Source organism: Engystomops pustulosus, chromosome 5 (assembly GCF_040894005.1).
Source record: "Engystomops pustulosus chromosome 5, aEngPut4.maternal, whole genome shotgun sequence".
NCBI lineage: Eukaryota > Metazoa > Chordata > Amphibia > Anura > Leptodactylidae > Engystomops > Engystomops pustulosus.
In genome coordinates this window covers 108,242,170-108,257,330 of record NC_092415.1, presented here as the reverse complement: position 1 = coordinate 108,257,330, position 15,161 = coordinate 108,242,170, and the positions used below count along the sequence as shown (strand labels likewise).

General features: G+C 47.5%; 1 protein-coding gene across 12 annotated transcripts in view; it reads left to right on the top strand.

Annotated features, from left to right (window-relative positions):
• The window catches only part of LOC140133136 (uncharacterized), a 254,866-nt gene that overhangs the window by 234,532 nt on the left and 5,173 nt on the right, over positions 1-15,161 (top strand). The gene's annotated exons all lie outside the window — the stretch shown is intronic.

Genomic DNA, 15,161 nt, shown 5'->3' with positions numbered 1-15,161 from the left:
GTGGGTTTACGGTATAACTGGGTGACAACCCGATTGTGTTGCGCATTACCTGTATAGAGGATGACAAGGAAGGATATGGAATCTTGTTGCTGTTCTATTAAAAAAAAATCTACCATACTATTAATGTAAGCACTGAAAGGATTATTGACATCAAATAGGTATTTCTCCTCCCATAGGGCAACAAAAAGGTTTGCCCGGGAAGGAGAAAAACAAGCACCAATAGGGCAACCTGTGCGTTGGAGGAAAAATGTGCCATTGAAGGTAAAAAAATTATTTATCAAGAAGAACCTGAGCACAAGGACAATTTATTCCTGTAAATCTTGTGGATATGTGCTATATCTGGCTAAATAGTGTGCCACGGCCCTGCACGTGAGCTAATGACCCAATAACATGAAGTATTTGTAAAGTGTATCTAATGTCACAAAAAATAAGCCCTTATTTGTCCAAATTTCCAAAAAAAAAATAAAGATTGTATAGCCAATAAAAAGGAACAGCGCAGCTTCCCTTCAATGCCCTGGCGTGTTCCCATACAAACAGTTTATCACCACATATGGGGTATGGTCAGGAGAAATTGGGTATCAAACTTTGTGGAGCGTTTTGGTATTTTATCCACTGAGAATTTGAAAAACACATTCATTTAGCCAAAAAAATGTAAATCTATAAATTGCATCCAATTTTGTTTTATCCCCTGTAAAATAATTAAAGGGTTAACAATCTTCATGAAAGTTGTTTTACATACATTAAGGGGTGTAGTTTCTATAATGGGGTAATTTATGGGGTTTTACTTTTATTTAGGCCACTTAAAGTGACTTGAATCTAAGCAGGTCCTGCAAAAGCATGATTTTGTGTTTTTAATGAAAATTTGAGAAACTGTACCTAAAGTTCAAAGCCCCATAACATTTTACAAAAATGAGAGAATGCATAAAAAACCACTGAGACATAAAGCAGACATTCGGTTAATGTAAGTTATCAAGTTTTTTTGCTGTTATGACTACGTATGTGTCACGGATCCACCCGCGATCCTTGTCATGGATTGCTGGCACACCTGTGCCCCCACGTGGCACTGTGCTTCCCAGCCCAGACTTACCTCTCCACGTGCCTGCTTCCCAACTAGGCCGCGCGTTCCCTCTCTCCCAGCGTCCTTCTGATTGGCGCTGGTTAAACCCGCTCAGCCTTTATAATCCGGCACCTCCCTTCCTTCCTGGCCGGATGTTCAGCATTCTAACGGAACCTCCAAGGTTTCCACACCTCGCTTCCCACAGCGGTTCCTGTTGAAGTGATTGCCCATCAGCGTTTCCAGGCGCCTCTGTGTTCCTCTAGCGTTTCCAGGCGCCTCTGTTTTCCTCTAGCGTTTCCAGATGCCTCCGTGTTCCTCCAGCGTTTCCAGGCGCCTCCGTGTTCCTCTAGCGTTTCCAGGCGCCTCCGTGTTCCTCTAGCGTTTCCAGGCGCCTCTGTTTTCCTCTAGCATTTCCAGATGCCTCTGTGTTCCTCCAGCGTTTCCAGACGCCTCCATGTTCCTCTAGCGTTTCCAGACGCCTCCATGTTTCCTTTCTCCAGCATTCCCATACGCTCCTGGTGGCTCCCTTGTTCCAGCTTTCCCAGACTCATCCAAGCCACCAACTCTCCTCCAAGAACCTTTCCATTCCATGTTCAGCATTCTAACGGAACCTCCAAGGTTTCCACACCTCGCTTCCCACAGCGGTTCCTGTTGAAGTGATTGCCCATCAGCGTTTCCAGGCGCCTCTGTGTTCCTCTAGCGTTTCCAGGCGCCTCCGTGTTCCTCTAGCGTTTCCAGGCGCCTCCGTGTTCCTCTAGCGTTTCCAGGCGCCTCCGTGTTCCTCTAGCGTTTCCAGGCGCCTCCGTGTTCCTCTAGCGTTTCCAGGCGCCTCCGTGTTCCTCTAGCGTTTCCAGGCGCCTCCGTGTTCCTCTAGCGTTTCCAGGCGCCTCCGTGTTCCTCTAGCGTTTCCAGGCGCCTCCGTGTTCCTCTAGCGTTTCCAGGCGCCTCCGTGTTCCTCTAGCGTTTCCAGGCGCCTCCGTGTTCCTCTAGCGTTTCCAGGCGCCTCCGTGTTCCTCTAGCGTTTCCAGGCGCCTCCGTGTTCCTCTAGCGTTTCCAGGCGCCTCCGTGTTCCTCTAGCGTTTCCAGGCGCCTCCGCGTTCCTCTAGCGTTTCCAGGCGCCTCCGCGTTCCTCTAGCGTTTCCAGGCGCCTCCGCGTTCCTCTAGCGTTTCCAGGCGCCTCCGCGTTCCTCTAGCGTTTCTAGGCGCCTCCGCGTTCCTCTAGCGTTTCCAGGCGCCTCCGCGTTCCTCTAGCGTTTCCCGGCGCCTCCGCGTTCCTCTAGCGTTTCCAGGCGCCTCCGCGTTCCTCTAGCGTTTCCAGGCGCCTCCGCGTTCCTCTAGCGTTTCCAGGCGCCTCCGCGTTCCCCTAGCGTTTCCAGGCGCCTCCGCGTTCCTCTAGCGTTTCCAGGCGCCTCCGTGTTCCTCTAGCGTTTCCAGGCGCCTCTGTTTTCCTCTAGCGTTTCCAGGCGCCTCCGTGTTCCTCTAGCGTTTCCAGGCGCCTCCGTGTTCCTCTAGCGTTTCCAGGCGCCTCCGTGTTCCTCTAGCGTTTCCAGGCGCCTCCGCGTTCCTCTAGCGTTTCCAGGCGCCTCCGCGTTCCTCTAGCGTTTCCAGGCGCCTCCGCGTTCCTCTAGCGTTTCCAGGCGCCTCCGCGTTCCTCTAGGGTTTCCAGGCGCCTCCGTGTTCCTCTAGCGTTTCCAGGCGCCTCTGTTTTCCTCTAGCGTTTCCAGGCGCCTCTGTTTTCCTCTAGCGTTTCCAGGCGCCTCCGTGTTCCTCTAGCGTTTCCAGGCGCCTCCGTGTTCCTCTAGCGTTTCCAGGCGCCTCCGTGTTCCTCTAGCGTTTCCAGGCGCCTCCGTGTTCCTCTAGCGTTTCCAGGCGCCTCCGTGTTCCTCTAGCGTTTCCAGGCGCCTCCGTGTTCCTCTAGCGTTTCCAGGCGCCTCTGTTTTCCTCTAGCGTTTCCAGATGCCTCCGTGTTCCTCCAGCGTTTCCAGACGCCTCCATGTTTCCTTTCTCCAGCATTCCCATACGCTCCTGGTGGCTCCCTTGTTCCAGCTTTCCCAGACTCATCCAAGCCACCAACTCTCCTCCAAGAACCTTTCCATTCCATGTTCAGCATTCTAACGGAACCTCCAAGGTTTCCACACCTCGCTTCCCACAGCGGTTCCTGTTGAAGTGATTGCCCATCAGCGTTTCCAGGCGCCTCTGTGTTCCTCTAGCGTTTCCAGGCGCCTCCGTGTTCCTCTAGCGTTTCCAGGCACCTCTGTGTTCCTCTAGCGTTTCCAGGCGCCTCCGCGTTCCTCTAGCGTTTCCAGGCGCCTCCGCGTTCCTCTAGCGTTTCCAGGCGCCTCCGTGTTCCTCTAGCGTTTCCAGGCGCCTCCGTGTTCCTCTAGCGTTTCCAGGCGCCTCCGTGTTCCTCTAGCGTTTCCAGGCGCCTCTGTTTTCCTCTAGCGTTTCCAGATGCCTCCGTGTTCCTCCAGCGTTTCCAGACGCCTCCATGTTTCCTTTCTCCAGCATTCCCATACGCTCCTGGTGGCTCCCTTGTTCCAGCTTTCCCAGACTCATCCAAGCCACCAACTCTCCTCCAAGAACCTTTCCATTCCATGTTCAGCATTCTAACGGAACCTCCAAGGTTTCCACACCTCGCTTCCCACAGCGGTTCCTGTTGAAGTGATTGCCCATCAGCGTTTCCAGGCGCCTCTGTGTTCCTCTAGCGTTTCCAGGCGCCTCCGTGTTCCTCTAGCGTTTCCAGGCACCTCTGTGTTCCTCTAGCGTTTCCAGGCGCCTCCGCGTTCCTCTAGCGTTTCCAGGCGCCTCCGCGTTCCTCTAGCGTTTCCAGGCGCCTCCGCGTTCCTCTAGCGTTTCCAGGCGCCTCTGTTTTCCTCTAGCGTTTCCAGATGCCTCCGTGTTCCTCCAGCGTTTCCAGACACCTCCATGTTTCCTTTCTCCAGCATTCCCATACGCTCCTGGTGGCTCCCTTGTTCCAGCTTTCCCAGACTCATCCAAGCCACCAACTCTCCTCCAAGAACCTTTCCATTCCTGCCCGCCTGGGTCCTGCGCCAGCTAGTGCCTGCTTGCCGGCCGTGAGTTCCAGCTCATCCTTCCAAGCCGCACTCCTGCTGTCATCCCAGGCTGCCACCGCGGGTTTAGTCACACCCGTGGAACGACCTGGTGGCACCCCGCCCAGAAGGCCATTCTGCTTTGCGGCGGGCTCTGGTGAAGACCAGGGTGCCACTTAGACTCCAGTCCCGGGTTGCGGCTAACACTCTCTCCATCTCCTGCGGTGGTCCAGAGGGTCCACTGGTCCACAGACTCCTCCCTCCATACTCTTCCCATAGAGACTTTCGTCCCGGGCACTCCCAGGTACCTTCCAGTTACAGTGACCGTTACAGTATGGAAAAAGTAACATTTTCAATTTAAAAAATCGTGACTTTTTCAAAATTTTCACCAAATATCAGTTTTTTTTCATAAATAAACACAACTTATACCACCAAAATTTTTCAACCAATATGAAGTACAAAGTGTCACGAGAAAACAATTTCAAAATCACTTGGATATGTTAAAGCGTTCCGAAGTTATAACCACTTATAGTGACACAGGGCAGATTTTAAAAAATGGGCCGTGTCAGGAGGGTGATAAGTGGCATCGGCATTAATGGATTAAGCACTTTATTCACACCCCAGGGAGATGACAACATATGAGGCTGCGGTCACACATGATGTTATGGGTGCAATCACAAATTGCGTTTTACTTGCGTTTTGAAACACATTACATCGGAGAGGTGATTTGCCCAATTACATCCCGTTAGCATTGGCATTTACAAAACACATAGTAAACGTGATGTTTATATTGCGTTTTGTAAACCCAAATGTTAACAGTAATGTAATTACCCTTTGAAGTAAATGTCAAAAAAGAGGTTACTGTGCAAAATTTTAAACATTTGAAGCATGTGAAATAATTCCAATTTACATGTTAAAATAGGATCCATGAAAAAAAATACTTCCTTTGCATCTGCCCTGGAACAGGTGCAGATTTGCACCTAAAAAGTCACAAAAATAAGCAAACGAAGTGATACATAAGTGCACAGAACATCTGGAAACTAAAGATGCATAAGGCACACTGCACAAGGCGCAGACCAAGGTGTACTTGAAAAACGCAAGCAAAAGTCGAGTGAAAGGTCGCAAATTCGAAAAGTGTCACAAAAATGAGACCATTTGACTAGCAGAAATGATGATACATGTCCCCCATTGAGTTTATCCTCACTGATATTGGTTCCAAAAGTATCCGTGTTCTTTGAATGAAATACTAACTAACTTGTTAATATCACATATAGTTGTGAATAAGTCCATATGTTTGATGGGTGCAAAGCCTAGTCCTTTGGACAGTAATTGTATCTGATTAAATGTAAGGTTACTGGCTGATAAATTTACATCGCTATGAAAATGTAGTTGTTTTTTGTAGTCTTGTTTGTTTGGCGTAAAGAAAAATACAACTCGTGATTTGAAAATGTGATAGTGCTTGTTTATTTACAGCTATTTACAACAATTTGTGTGTTCTAGTTTTTTCAAGTTCAAGTCCTCGGCATCCGTGATCGATCTAGAAAATAAGATGGATCAAGAGGGGTATGAGAGACGGCTCGGAGCGGCCTGTAGGTTATAATATATGATGATAGGATGGGCTCACCTCCGGGGCTGCGTACATCTCAATAGCTTCCGAGTATGGGCTCCGTGAAGCTCCTTAGGATATAGTGTTGTAGCATAGGGTTACCCCAGAGTCAGTGGTCAGGTGAAAACTGGTCACAGTGGGGTGGATCGATGATCCAAAAGGAGTGCACAGAGAACGAAAGGTGGAGGGTGAGAAGATAAGCGTTGTGTCCGTATGGGTTAGGGTTTTAAATGACACTGTAGTCACAAAAAAAGTCCCTATTACACCCTAGTTTAGGACGCAAATCTAGTATACCCTGATAGCCTAGCCTCGGGACTATGGTCCTATTTAACCATAGGCCCGACTGGAACCTGACCCTGCAATAACTGGCCCTGTTATAGACCTAATTGGCAGGTGGAGTCAGGTTCTGGTCTTAATATTAACACAAAGGTGCCGAAAATAGGTTTTTGGCTCCTATGTTGTGGGATGCAAGTCCTGAGGGGAGTGTGGAAACCCGAATCCCGACAAGGCTTGTTTCGCCCTATGGGGCTCGTCAGGGGATCATTGGGTTCATCCAGCAGATTGTCCTATTAACAGATGGGGAGTCTGCTTTAGTTATAGACCTAAATTGCATACGCAGTGTAAATGGTTTGCATAAAGAGAAACTTTGTCCTACCTTGTCCCTTGTGGGGGCAACTTCACAGGTAAGGCGGCGTAGCCAGGCAAGATGGGCTTAGGGAGTCTAGTGTCGGCTCCTGGTCTAAGTCCTTGCGTCCAGTGGGATCTCCTGGAATGAATCTGGGTGCCGAGGTTTTAAATGAGCGCGCCGTAATAAGGAGGAGTGCCATGCCCCGCCCCCAACAACGACGTCCATGGGCGCCAGCCAATCAGGAGGTTTGATCAGGAGGCTGCCTCCATGGGCGGCGCGGGCGCACGCGCCGGGTACACGGCGACTAGCGGATATCGCCGTGAAGTCGCGCCAAAAATTGGGCGCGGCTAGCGCATGCGCACGAGCGGCACATTGCCGATGTCAGTGCGCATGCGCCCGGCGCGTGCGCACCGCCGCCCGGTTGCCCACCAGGGAGTGGGTGGAGATCCACTCAGTGGGCGGAGATGGGCGGCAGCGGGGAGGAGTCAAGGCTAAGGTGAGTATAGGCAGGTAAGAACGGGCGCATAGGGGGAGGCGGGGTAGAGTGAAACACCTCCGCATGTTGATTGTAGCCCAACATGGGATAAATAGCACATGTTGGGTACAGATAGATGTGGTAGGGATTTTTGGCATATTTGTCTCAGTGGTCAAGGGGTGGCATGTGGGTGATCAGTGGGTGTCTGTAAGGGGAATGGAACTAAAATAAAGAGATCATGAACTGGGTATATGGGAGGAGGAGTGGAGGAGGGGTAGTAAGGAATTATATTGCTAGGTCATATTATAGAAAACAAGCAAAGCTCAATTGTTCATTGAGACCTAATGGGGATTCAGTCTTTAGTCTGAAAATCCATCTCGTTTCCTTTTGTCTAAGGTAACGATCCCAGTCGCCCCCTCTATCTGGTGGTTTCACCAGGTCAATGCCGATGAAGGATAGGCCTGTTGGGTTACCATTGTGCTCCTCATGTATGTGTCTGGACAGTGGTTTGTCTCTGTCGTGTCCGATATCGCCAAGGTGTTCGCCGACCCTGCGTCGGAATTCGCGGAAGGTTTTCCCTACGTATTGTTTCCCGCATATGCAGGTGGCTAGATAAATGACACCTAGGGATTTGCAATTAATAAAGTGGTTGATGTCATATGAGAGTCCTGTCGTGTTACTCGTAAATCTCTTGCAGGTTTTCACTACTTTACAGGCGACACAGCCACTGCAACGGTAACAGCCTTTGCTGGTTTGGGTGAGCCACGTCTGATCAGGTTTGGGTCTCACGTAGTGGCTGTGGACTACCCTATCCCTGATGTTGCGTCCCCTCCTAAAAGTAATGGAGGGGTGTTCTGTAGTTACCGGGGATAGGTCCGGGTCCATTCTTAGTATATGCCAGTGTTTATTCAGAATTTGGCGTATGGTATCGGTCCCCCCATCGTAGGTGCCAATAAGTCTTATGGTCTGTACTGTTGTGGGTCTTGGTTGACTGGTGAGGAGACTGGTTCGGTCCAAGGTCTGTGCTTTTTTGTATGCCGATTTAAGTATTGTGTCAGGATAGCCACGTGCTAGAAATCTTGATCGGAGTTCTTTGGCTTCTTTTTGAAATTCACTCAGAGTTGAGCAGTTCCTCCGGGCCCTGAGGTATTGACCAAACGGGATACCTCTTTTAAGGGCGGGGGGGTGGTTGGACTCCCACCTAAGGAGTGAGTTGGTAGATGTTGGTTTCCTGAAGATGGAGGTTTCTAGGTCGCCCTGGTTATTCTTTTGGATCATGACGTCCAGAAAAGGGATGCGGGATGTCTGGATTTCATACGTGAACCTTAGTCCCAGGGTATTGTCATTAAGATCGTCAACTAGCTGTTTGAACTGGTCAGATGAGCCTTCCCACGTTATAAAGACATCATCGATGTAGCGGGCCCACAGGCTTGCCATGTCGATGTTTCTGGGACCAACTTCCTCCCCACCAAAGCCGCAGCAGTGTTCCCACCAGCCCAGGAACAAATTGGCGTATGTGGGAGCGCACGAACTCCCCATAGCTGTGCCCCTGAGCTGGTGGTACACTCTGCCATCGAAGGTGAAGAAGTTGTGGGTTAAAGAGAACTCTAGTAGTTCTAGAATGAAGAAACTATGTGCCTTACAGTGATTACCCCTGGTGTTGAGATAAAATTCGATAGCCTTTAGTCCCAGATTATGTGGAATGGAGGAGTAGAGGGCCTCCACGTCTATGCTGGCTAGTAGGGTGTTTGGTCCGATGTTAAGCCCATCCAATCTTTTGAGCAGATCGGTGGTGTCCCGGGTATAAGAGGGTAGGGCTGTAACAAAGGGGGCGAGTACCTTATCAATGTAGATGCCTACATTTTGACAAAGTGACCCTACTCCTGATACTATGGGACGACCTTTCAGAGGGTTGGTACCCTTATGTATCTTGGGAAGTCCATAGAACGTGGCCATCACAGGATGTCTGGGTAGGAGGAAGTCATGTTCTTCTTGGTTAATGAGTTCTTTGGTTAGTGCTCTCTTGAGGATGTTACGTAATTCGTCTAAGAACTGTTCTGTGGGGTTTTTTGTGAGGATAGAATAGCCTTCCTTGTCGTTAAGAAGGTTAAGGCACATTGTGCGATAGTCTTCTGACCGCATAATCACTTTATTCCCCCCTTTGTCTGATGGTTTGATAGTGATACTGAGGTCTTTTTCAAGTGAAGATAAGGCCGTGATTTCCTCTTTGTTACAGTTGATAGTTTTAGATCTTAGATCTGCTTTGTCTAGGTCATTGAGTATGAGTCGTGCGAAGATGTCAATACTTGAAATCTCACCTATTGGGGGAGTTTTTGTGCTCCTGTTTTTTAGGTTTGTGAAAGGACCTTTACCGGCCGTGGTTGGTAATGGGATAGATAGGCTGTTTAGTAGGTGTACGTCTGCCAAGATGTCACTGGGAATCCCTAGGTCTTGGCATTCTTTCCTTTCTTTAATTTTAAAGAATTTGTGCCAACGTAATTTACGTAAAAATAATTGTATGTCCTTATACCAGTTAAAAGTGTCACATTTGTTGGTGGGGATGAATGATAACCCCTTTCTAAGGACTGAGGATTCTGCAGGGGTAAGTATATGGTTCGACAAGTTGACTATTAGTGAGTCTGAGTGCGTCCTCTGGTGTTCCGATTCCTGAGGGGATAGATCGGGCCTACTGGTAAAAAAGGGGAGGAAGAAGAGGATGATGATGAGGATGCCATTGCGTGCGGAACAGGGTTTGTAGATGTATTTTCTATACATGTTGTACTGTTTCCAGGTGGTGCGCCTTTCCTATTGCTTCCCCTACCTCTTCCACGTCTGCCCCTTCCTCTTCCTCTTGGGTCTTGGCTGGACACCGAGCGGTCCGTGTCAGTGTCTGTGTCGGTTGTCAAGTCCGTGTCGTCTGGAGTAGGTCTAACGTTAATACGAGAGTAGGCTTTATTGTCTTTAAAGTCGTTGAGGTCTCTATTGAATTGTTTGTGTTTCCTTTCTTTTAGATGGAATTGAAATCTTTCCAGGTTATTTTGTAACTGTTTTTCGTGAGTGATAAATTCGGGGTCTGTAGAGAATTTATCTGTGATCTCGATATGTTCCTTCAGTTTAGTGGTCAAGATGTCTAGTCTCGTTTTTTCCTCCTGTAGGAGGAGTTGCATAAGACGTATGGAGCACCCAGTAGCCTCTTTTTCCCACTTAGTGATAAAACCTGAGCCTTGGTAACGGGCAGCAGGGATAAGTGGAATTCTAAGTCCGCGGGGAACTATGTTATGCTTAATATAGTTTTCTAGTCCTTGGACTTCCCACCAGGAGCTAATTTGGTCTCTATATATTTGATGGAGCTCCTTAAAGGCTCCTTTAATGGTAGGTGTATATTTTTTCAAAGTGAACGCTTTATCTGAAAACACCTCGCTTGCTTCTGTCAACCACTGGGACGTGTCTAGTCCTGTTTTGAGAAAACCGGCCATCCCTAGAGTACTATGTAGAATATAAATAAAGTGTCTTGGGTTTCTCAGGGGGTCTACTGAGATAGCCCTCAAATAATCACGTGGGAGTTAATAAAGAAAAATACAACTCGTGATTTGAAAATGTGATAGTGCTTGTTTATTTACAGCTATTTACAACAATTTGTGTGTTCTAGTTTTTTCAAGTTCAAGTCCTCGGCATCAGTGATCGATCTAGAAAATAAGATGGATCAAGAGGGGTATGAGAGACGGCTCGGAGCGGCCTGTAGGTTATAATATATGATGATAGGATGGGCTCACCTCCGGGGCTGCGTACATCTCAATAGCTTCCGAGTATGGGCTCCGTGAGGCTCCTTAGGATATAGTGTTGTAGCATAGGGTTACCCCAGAGTCAGTGGTCAGGTGAAAACTGGTCACAGTTAGTTGACGATCTTAATGACAATACCCTGGGACTAAGGTTCACGTATGAAATCCAGACATCCCGCATCCCTTTTCTGGACGTCATGATCCAAAAGAATAACCAGGGCGACCTAGAAACCTCCATCTTCAGGAAACCAACATCTACCAACTCACTCCTTAGGTGGGAGTCCAACCACCCCCCCCCCCCCCGCCCTTAAAAGAGGTATCCCGTTTGGTCAATACCTCAGGGCCCGGAGGAACTGCTCAACTCTGAGTGAATTTCAAAAAGAAGCCAAAGAACTCCGATCAAGATTTCTAGCACGTGGCTATCCTGACACAATACTTAAATCGGCATACAAAAAAGCACAGACCTTGGACCGAACCAGTCTCCTCACCAGTCAACCAAGACCCACAACAGTACAGACCATAAGACTTATTGGCACCTACGATGGGGGGACCGATACCATACGCCAAATTCTGAATAAACACTGGCATATACTAAGAATGGACCCGGACCTATCCCCGGTAACTACAGAACACCCCTCCATTACTTTTAGGAGGGGACGCAACATCAGGGACAGGGTAGTCCACAGCCACTACGTGAGACCCAAACCTGATCAGACGTGGCTCACCCAAACCAGCAAAGGCTGTTACCGTTGCAGTGGCTGTGTCGCCTGTAAAGTAGTGAAAACCTGCAAGAGATTTACGAGTAACACGACAGGACTCTCATATGACATCAACCACTTTATTAATTGCAAATCCCTAGGTGTCATTTATCTAGCCACCTGCATATGCGGGAAACAATACGTAGGGAAAACCTTCCGCGAATTCCGACGCAGGGTCGGCGAACACCTTGGCGATATCGGACACGACAGAGACAAACCACTGTCCAGACACATACATGAGGAGCACAATGGTAACCCAACAGGCCTATCCTTCATCGGCATTGACCTGGTGAAACCACCAGATAGAGGGGGCGACTGGGATCGTTACCTTAGACAAAAGGAAACGAGATGGATTTTCAGACTAAAGACTGAATCCCCATTAGGTCTCAATGAACAATTGAGCTTTGCTTGTTTTCTATAATATGACCTAGCAATATAATTCCTTACTACCCCTCCTCCACTCCTCCTCCCATATACCCAGTTCATGATCTCTTTATTTTAGTTCCATTCCCCTTACAGACACCCACTGATCACCCACATGCCACCCCTTGACCACTGAGACAAATATGCCAAAAATCCCTACCACATCTATCTGTACCCAACATGTGCTATTTATCCCATGTTGGGCTACAATCAACATGCGGAGGTGTTTCACTCTACCCCGCCTCCCCCTATGCGCCCGTTCTTACCTGCCTATACTCACCTTAGCCTTGACTCCTCCCCGCTGCCGCCCATCTCCGCCCACTGAGTGGATCTCCACCCACTCCCTGGTGGGCAACCGGGCGGCGGTGCGCACGCTCCGGGCGCATGCGCACTGACATCGGCAATGTGCCGCTCGTGCGCATGCGCTAGCCGCGCCCAATTTTTGGCGCGACTTCACGGCGATATCCGCTAGTCGCCGTGTACCCGGCGCGTGCGCCCGCGCCGCCCATGGAGGCAGCCTCCTGATCAAACCTCCTGATTGGCTGGCGCCCATGGACGTCGTTGTTGGGGGCGGGGCATGGCACTCCTCCTTATTACGGCGCGCTCATTTAAAACCTCGGCACCCAGATTCATTCCAGGAGATCCCACTGGACCCAAGGACTTAGACCAGGAGCCGACACTAGACTCCCTAAGCCCATCTTGCCTGGCTTCGCCGCCTTACCTGTGAAGTTGCCCCCACAAGGGACAAGGTAGGACAAAGTTTCTCTTTATGCAAACCATTTACACTGCGTATGCAATTTAGGTCTATAACTAAAGCAGACTCCCCATCTGTTAATAGGACAATCTGCTGGATGAACCCAATGATCCCCTGACGAGCCCCATAGGGCGAAACAAGCCTTGTCGGGATTCGGGTTTCCACACTCCCCTCAGGACTTGCATCCCACAACATAGGAGCCAAAAACCTATTTTCGGCACCTTTGTGTTAATATTAAGACCAGAACCTGACTCCACCTGCCAATTAGGTCTATAACAGGGCCAGTTATTGCAGGGTCAGGTTCCAGTCGGGCCTATGGTTAAATAGGACCATAGTCCCGAGGCTAGGCTATCAGGGTATACTAGATTTGCGTCCTAAACTAGGGTGTAATAGGGACTTTTTTTGTGACTACAGTGTCATTTAAAACCCTAACCCATACGGACACAACGCTTATCTTCTCACCCTCCACCTTTCGTTCTCTGTGCACTCCTTTTGGATCATCGATCCACCCCACTGTGACCAGTTTTCACCTGACCACTGACTCTGGGGTAACCCTATGCTACAACACTATATCCTAAGGAGCCTCACGGAGCCCATACTCGGAAGCTATTGAGATGTACGCAGCCCCGGAGGTGAGCCCATCCTATCATCATATATTATAACCTACAGGCCGCTCCGAGCCGTCTCTCATACCCCTCTTGATCCATCTTATTTTCTAGATCGATCACTGATGCCGAGGACTTGAACTTGAAAAAACTAGAACACACAAATTGTTGTAAATAGCTGTAAATAAACAAGCACTATCACATTTTCAAATCACGAGTTGTATTTTTCTTTATTAACTCCCACGTGATTATTTGAGGGCTATCTCAGTAGACCCCCTGAGAAACCCAAGACACTTTATTTATCTTGTTTGTTTGGCGTGTAACATATTGACTTGCGTTTTTAGTAGCCTCTCTCTGCTCTCCTTGTTTTTTTGTTCTTCCCAGTGGAGAGGATGGGCAGCCGTTTTTTGTCTGAGTTTTTTCCTTATTAGTTGTGTCAAAATCTGTGTTTTCTGTATAGTGGTCTGAATCGTTCTCCGATGAAGAAAAGGATACCTTACTTGTGGAACGTTTGTTTGAATGTCGTTTCCTCAGGATCAAGCGTAGTCTCCTGTACTCTTTAACATGTACCCAAACTGTAATGTAGTCTGTGTTGTCATGATTGAACTTGGCCTTTTTGGTATCCATGATTTTGTCTTGGTTTTCCAACTGTGCTTGTATTTAAGAAAAGTGTCACACTTGCCTGTTGTTTTAATTGTGAAGTTAACGACTTTGCTTTTATAGTTTGTAAGTTAGTACGTTTTTGTTCAATGATCAAAGTCATAACTTGCAGCGAACAGTTAACATTTGATTACAACGGGTCATAAAGGTTTGATCATATGTTGCAGTAGGAAATTTATATATCCTTAAGCCCCTTGGGATAATTTTTTTGTCTAGATAATTTTGCAACATAGTGGAGTAACCTCACAATCTCAAACGATTGGACATTGCCTATTCCAGCTCCCTTCTAAGACTCCAGGTGCTGTTATCCGAAGCAGGTCCAGCTTTGGTTTGTTTAAAAATGGAAAACGCTTTACTTATTCACTGTGGAACGTTCATGAAATCTGTTATTACAAAATCGCGGTTTTCTGCTTGTTCCATATTGTTAAATATGATGACCTCATGAGTCAAAGATGATAAAATGTTTTCCTATGTATATGTGATCCAAAACCTATGATGTTTGTGTACACAAAGGATCAATATTTTCTACCAAGCTGGTACCGAAGGGATTTATTTTTTTCTTTTCATTACTACTATTATAGTAGTTATATTATTGTACATAGGGGGCAGTATTATAGTAGTTATATTATTGTACATAGGGGACTGTATTATAGTAGTTATATTGTACGTAGTGGGCAGTATTATAGTAGTTATATTCTTGTACATAGGGAGCAGTATTATAGTAGTTATATTCTTGTACATAGGGAGCAGTATTATAGTAGTTTTATTCTTGTACATAGGGGGCAGTATTATAGTAGTTATATTCTTGTACATAGGGGGCAGTATTATAGTAGTTATATTCTTGTACATAGGGGGCAGTATTATAGTAGTTATATTCTTGTACATAGGGAGTAGTATTATAGTAGTTATATTCTTGTACATAGGGGGCAGTATTATAGTAGTTATATTCTTGTACATAGGGGGCAGTATTATAGTAGTTATATTCTTGTACATAGGGAGTAGTATTATAGTAGTTATATTCTTGTACATAGGGGTAGTATTATAGTAGTTATATTCTTGTACATAGGGGGCAGTATTATAGTAGTTATTTTCTTTTCACCTCATGCAGCAAAAAGAATTGGTCCCCTGTAGCAGATGATAAGTATGAAGACCTGGTTGGCTGAAGTGTAATGTGTTTCGGAAGGGGGGGGGGGCTATTTATTCATTTATTATTTGAAACTTTTTTTTTCCACTTTTTTTTTACACTGCCTGTAAGTAACAGTACCTTACAGGCATTTACCATTGACAGCCCCATAGCAATGATCGACACCCCTGAATATGCTGCGGGGGGTGCCGTTCAAGCAAGGGAAATCTCCATGCAGCAATT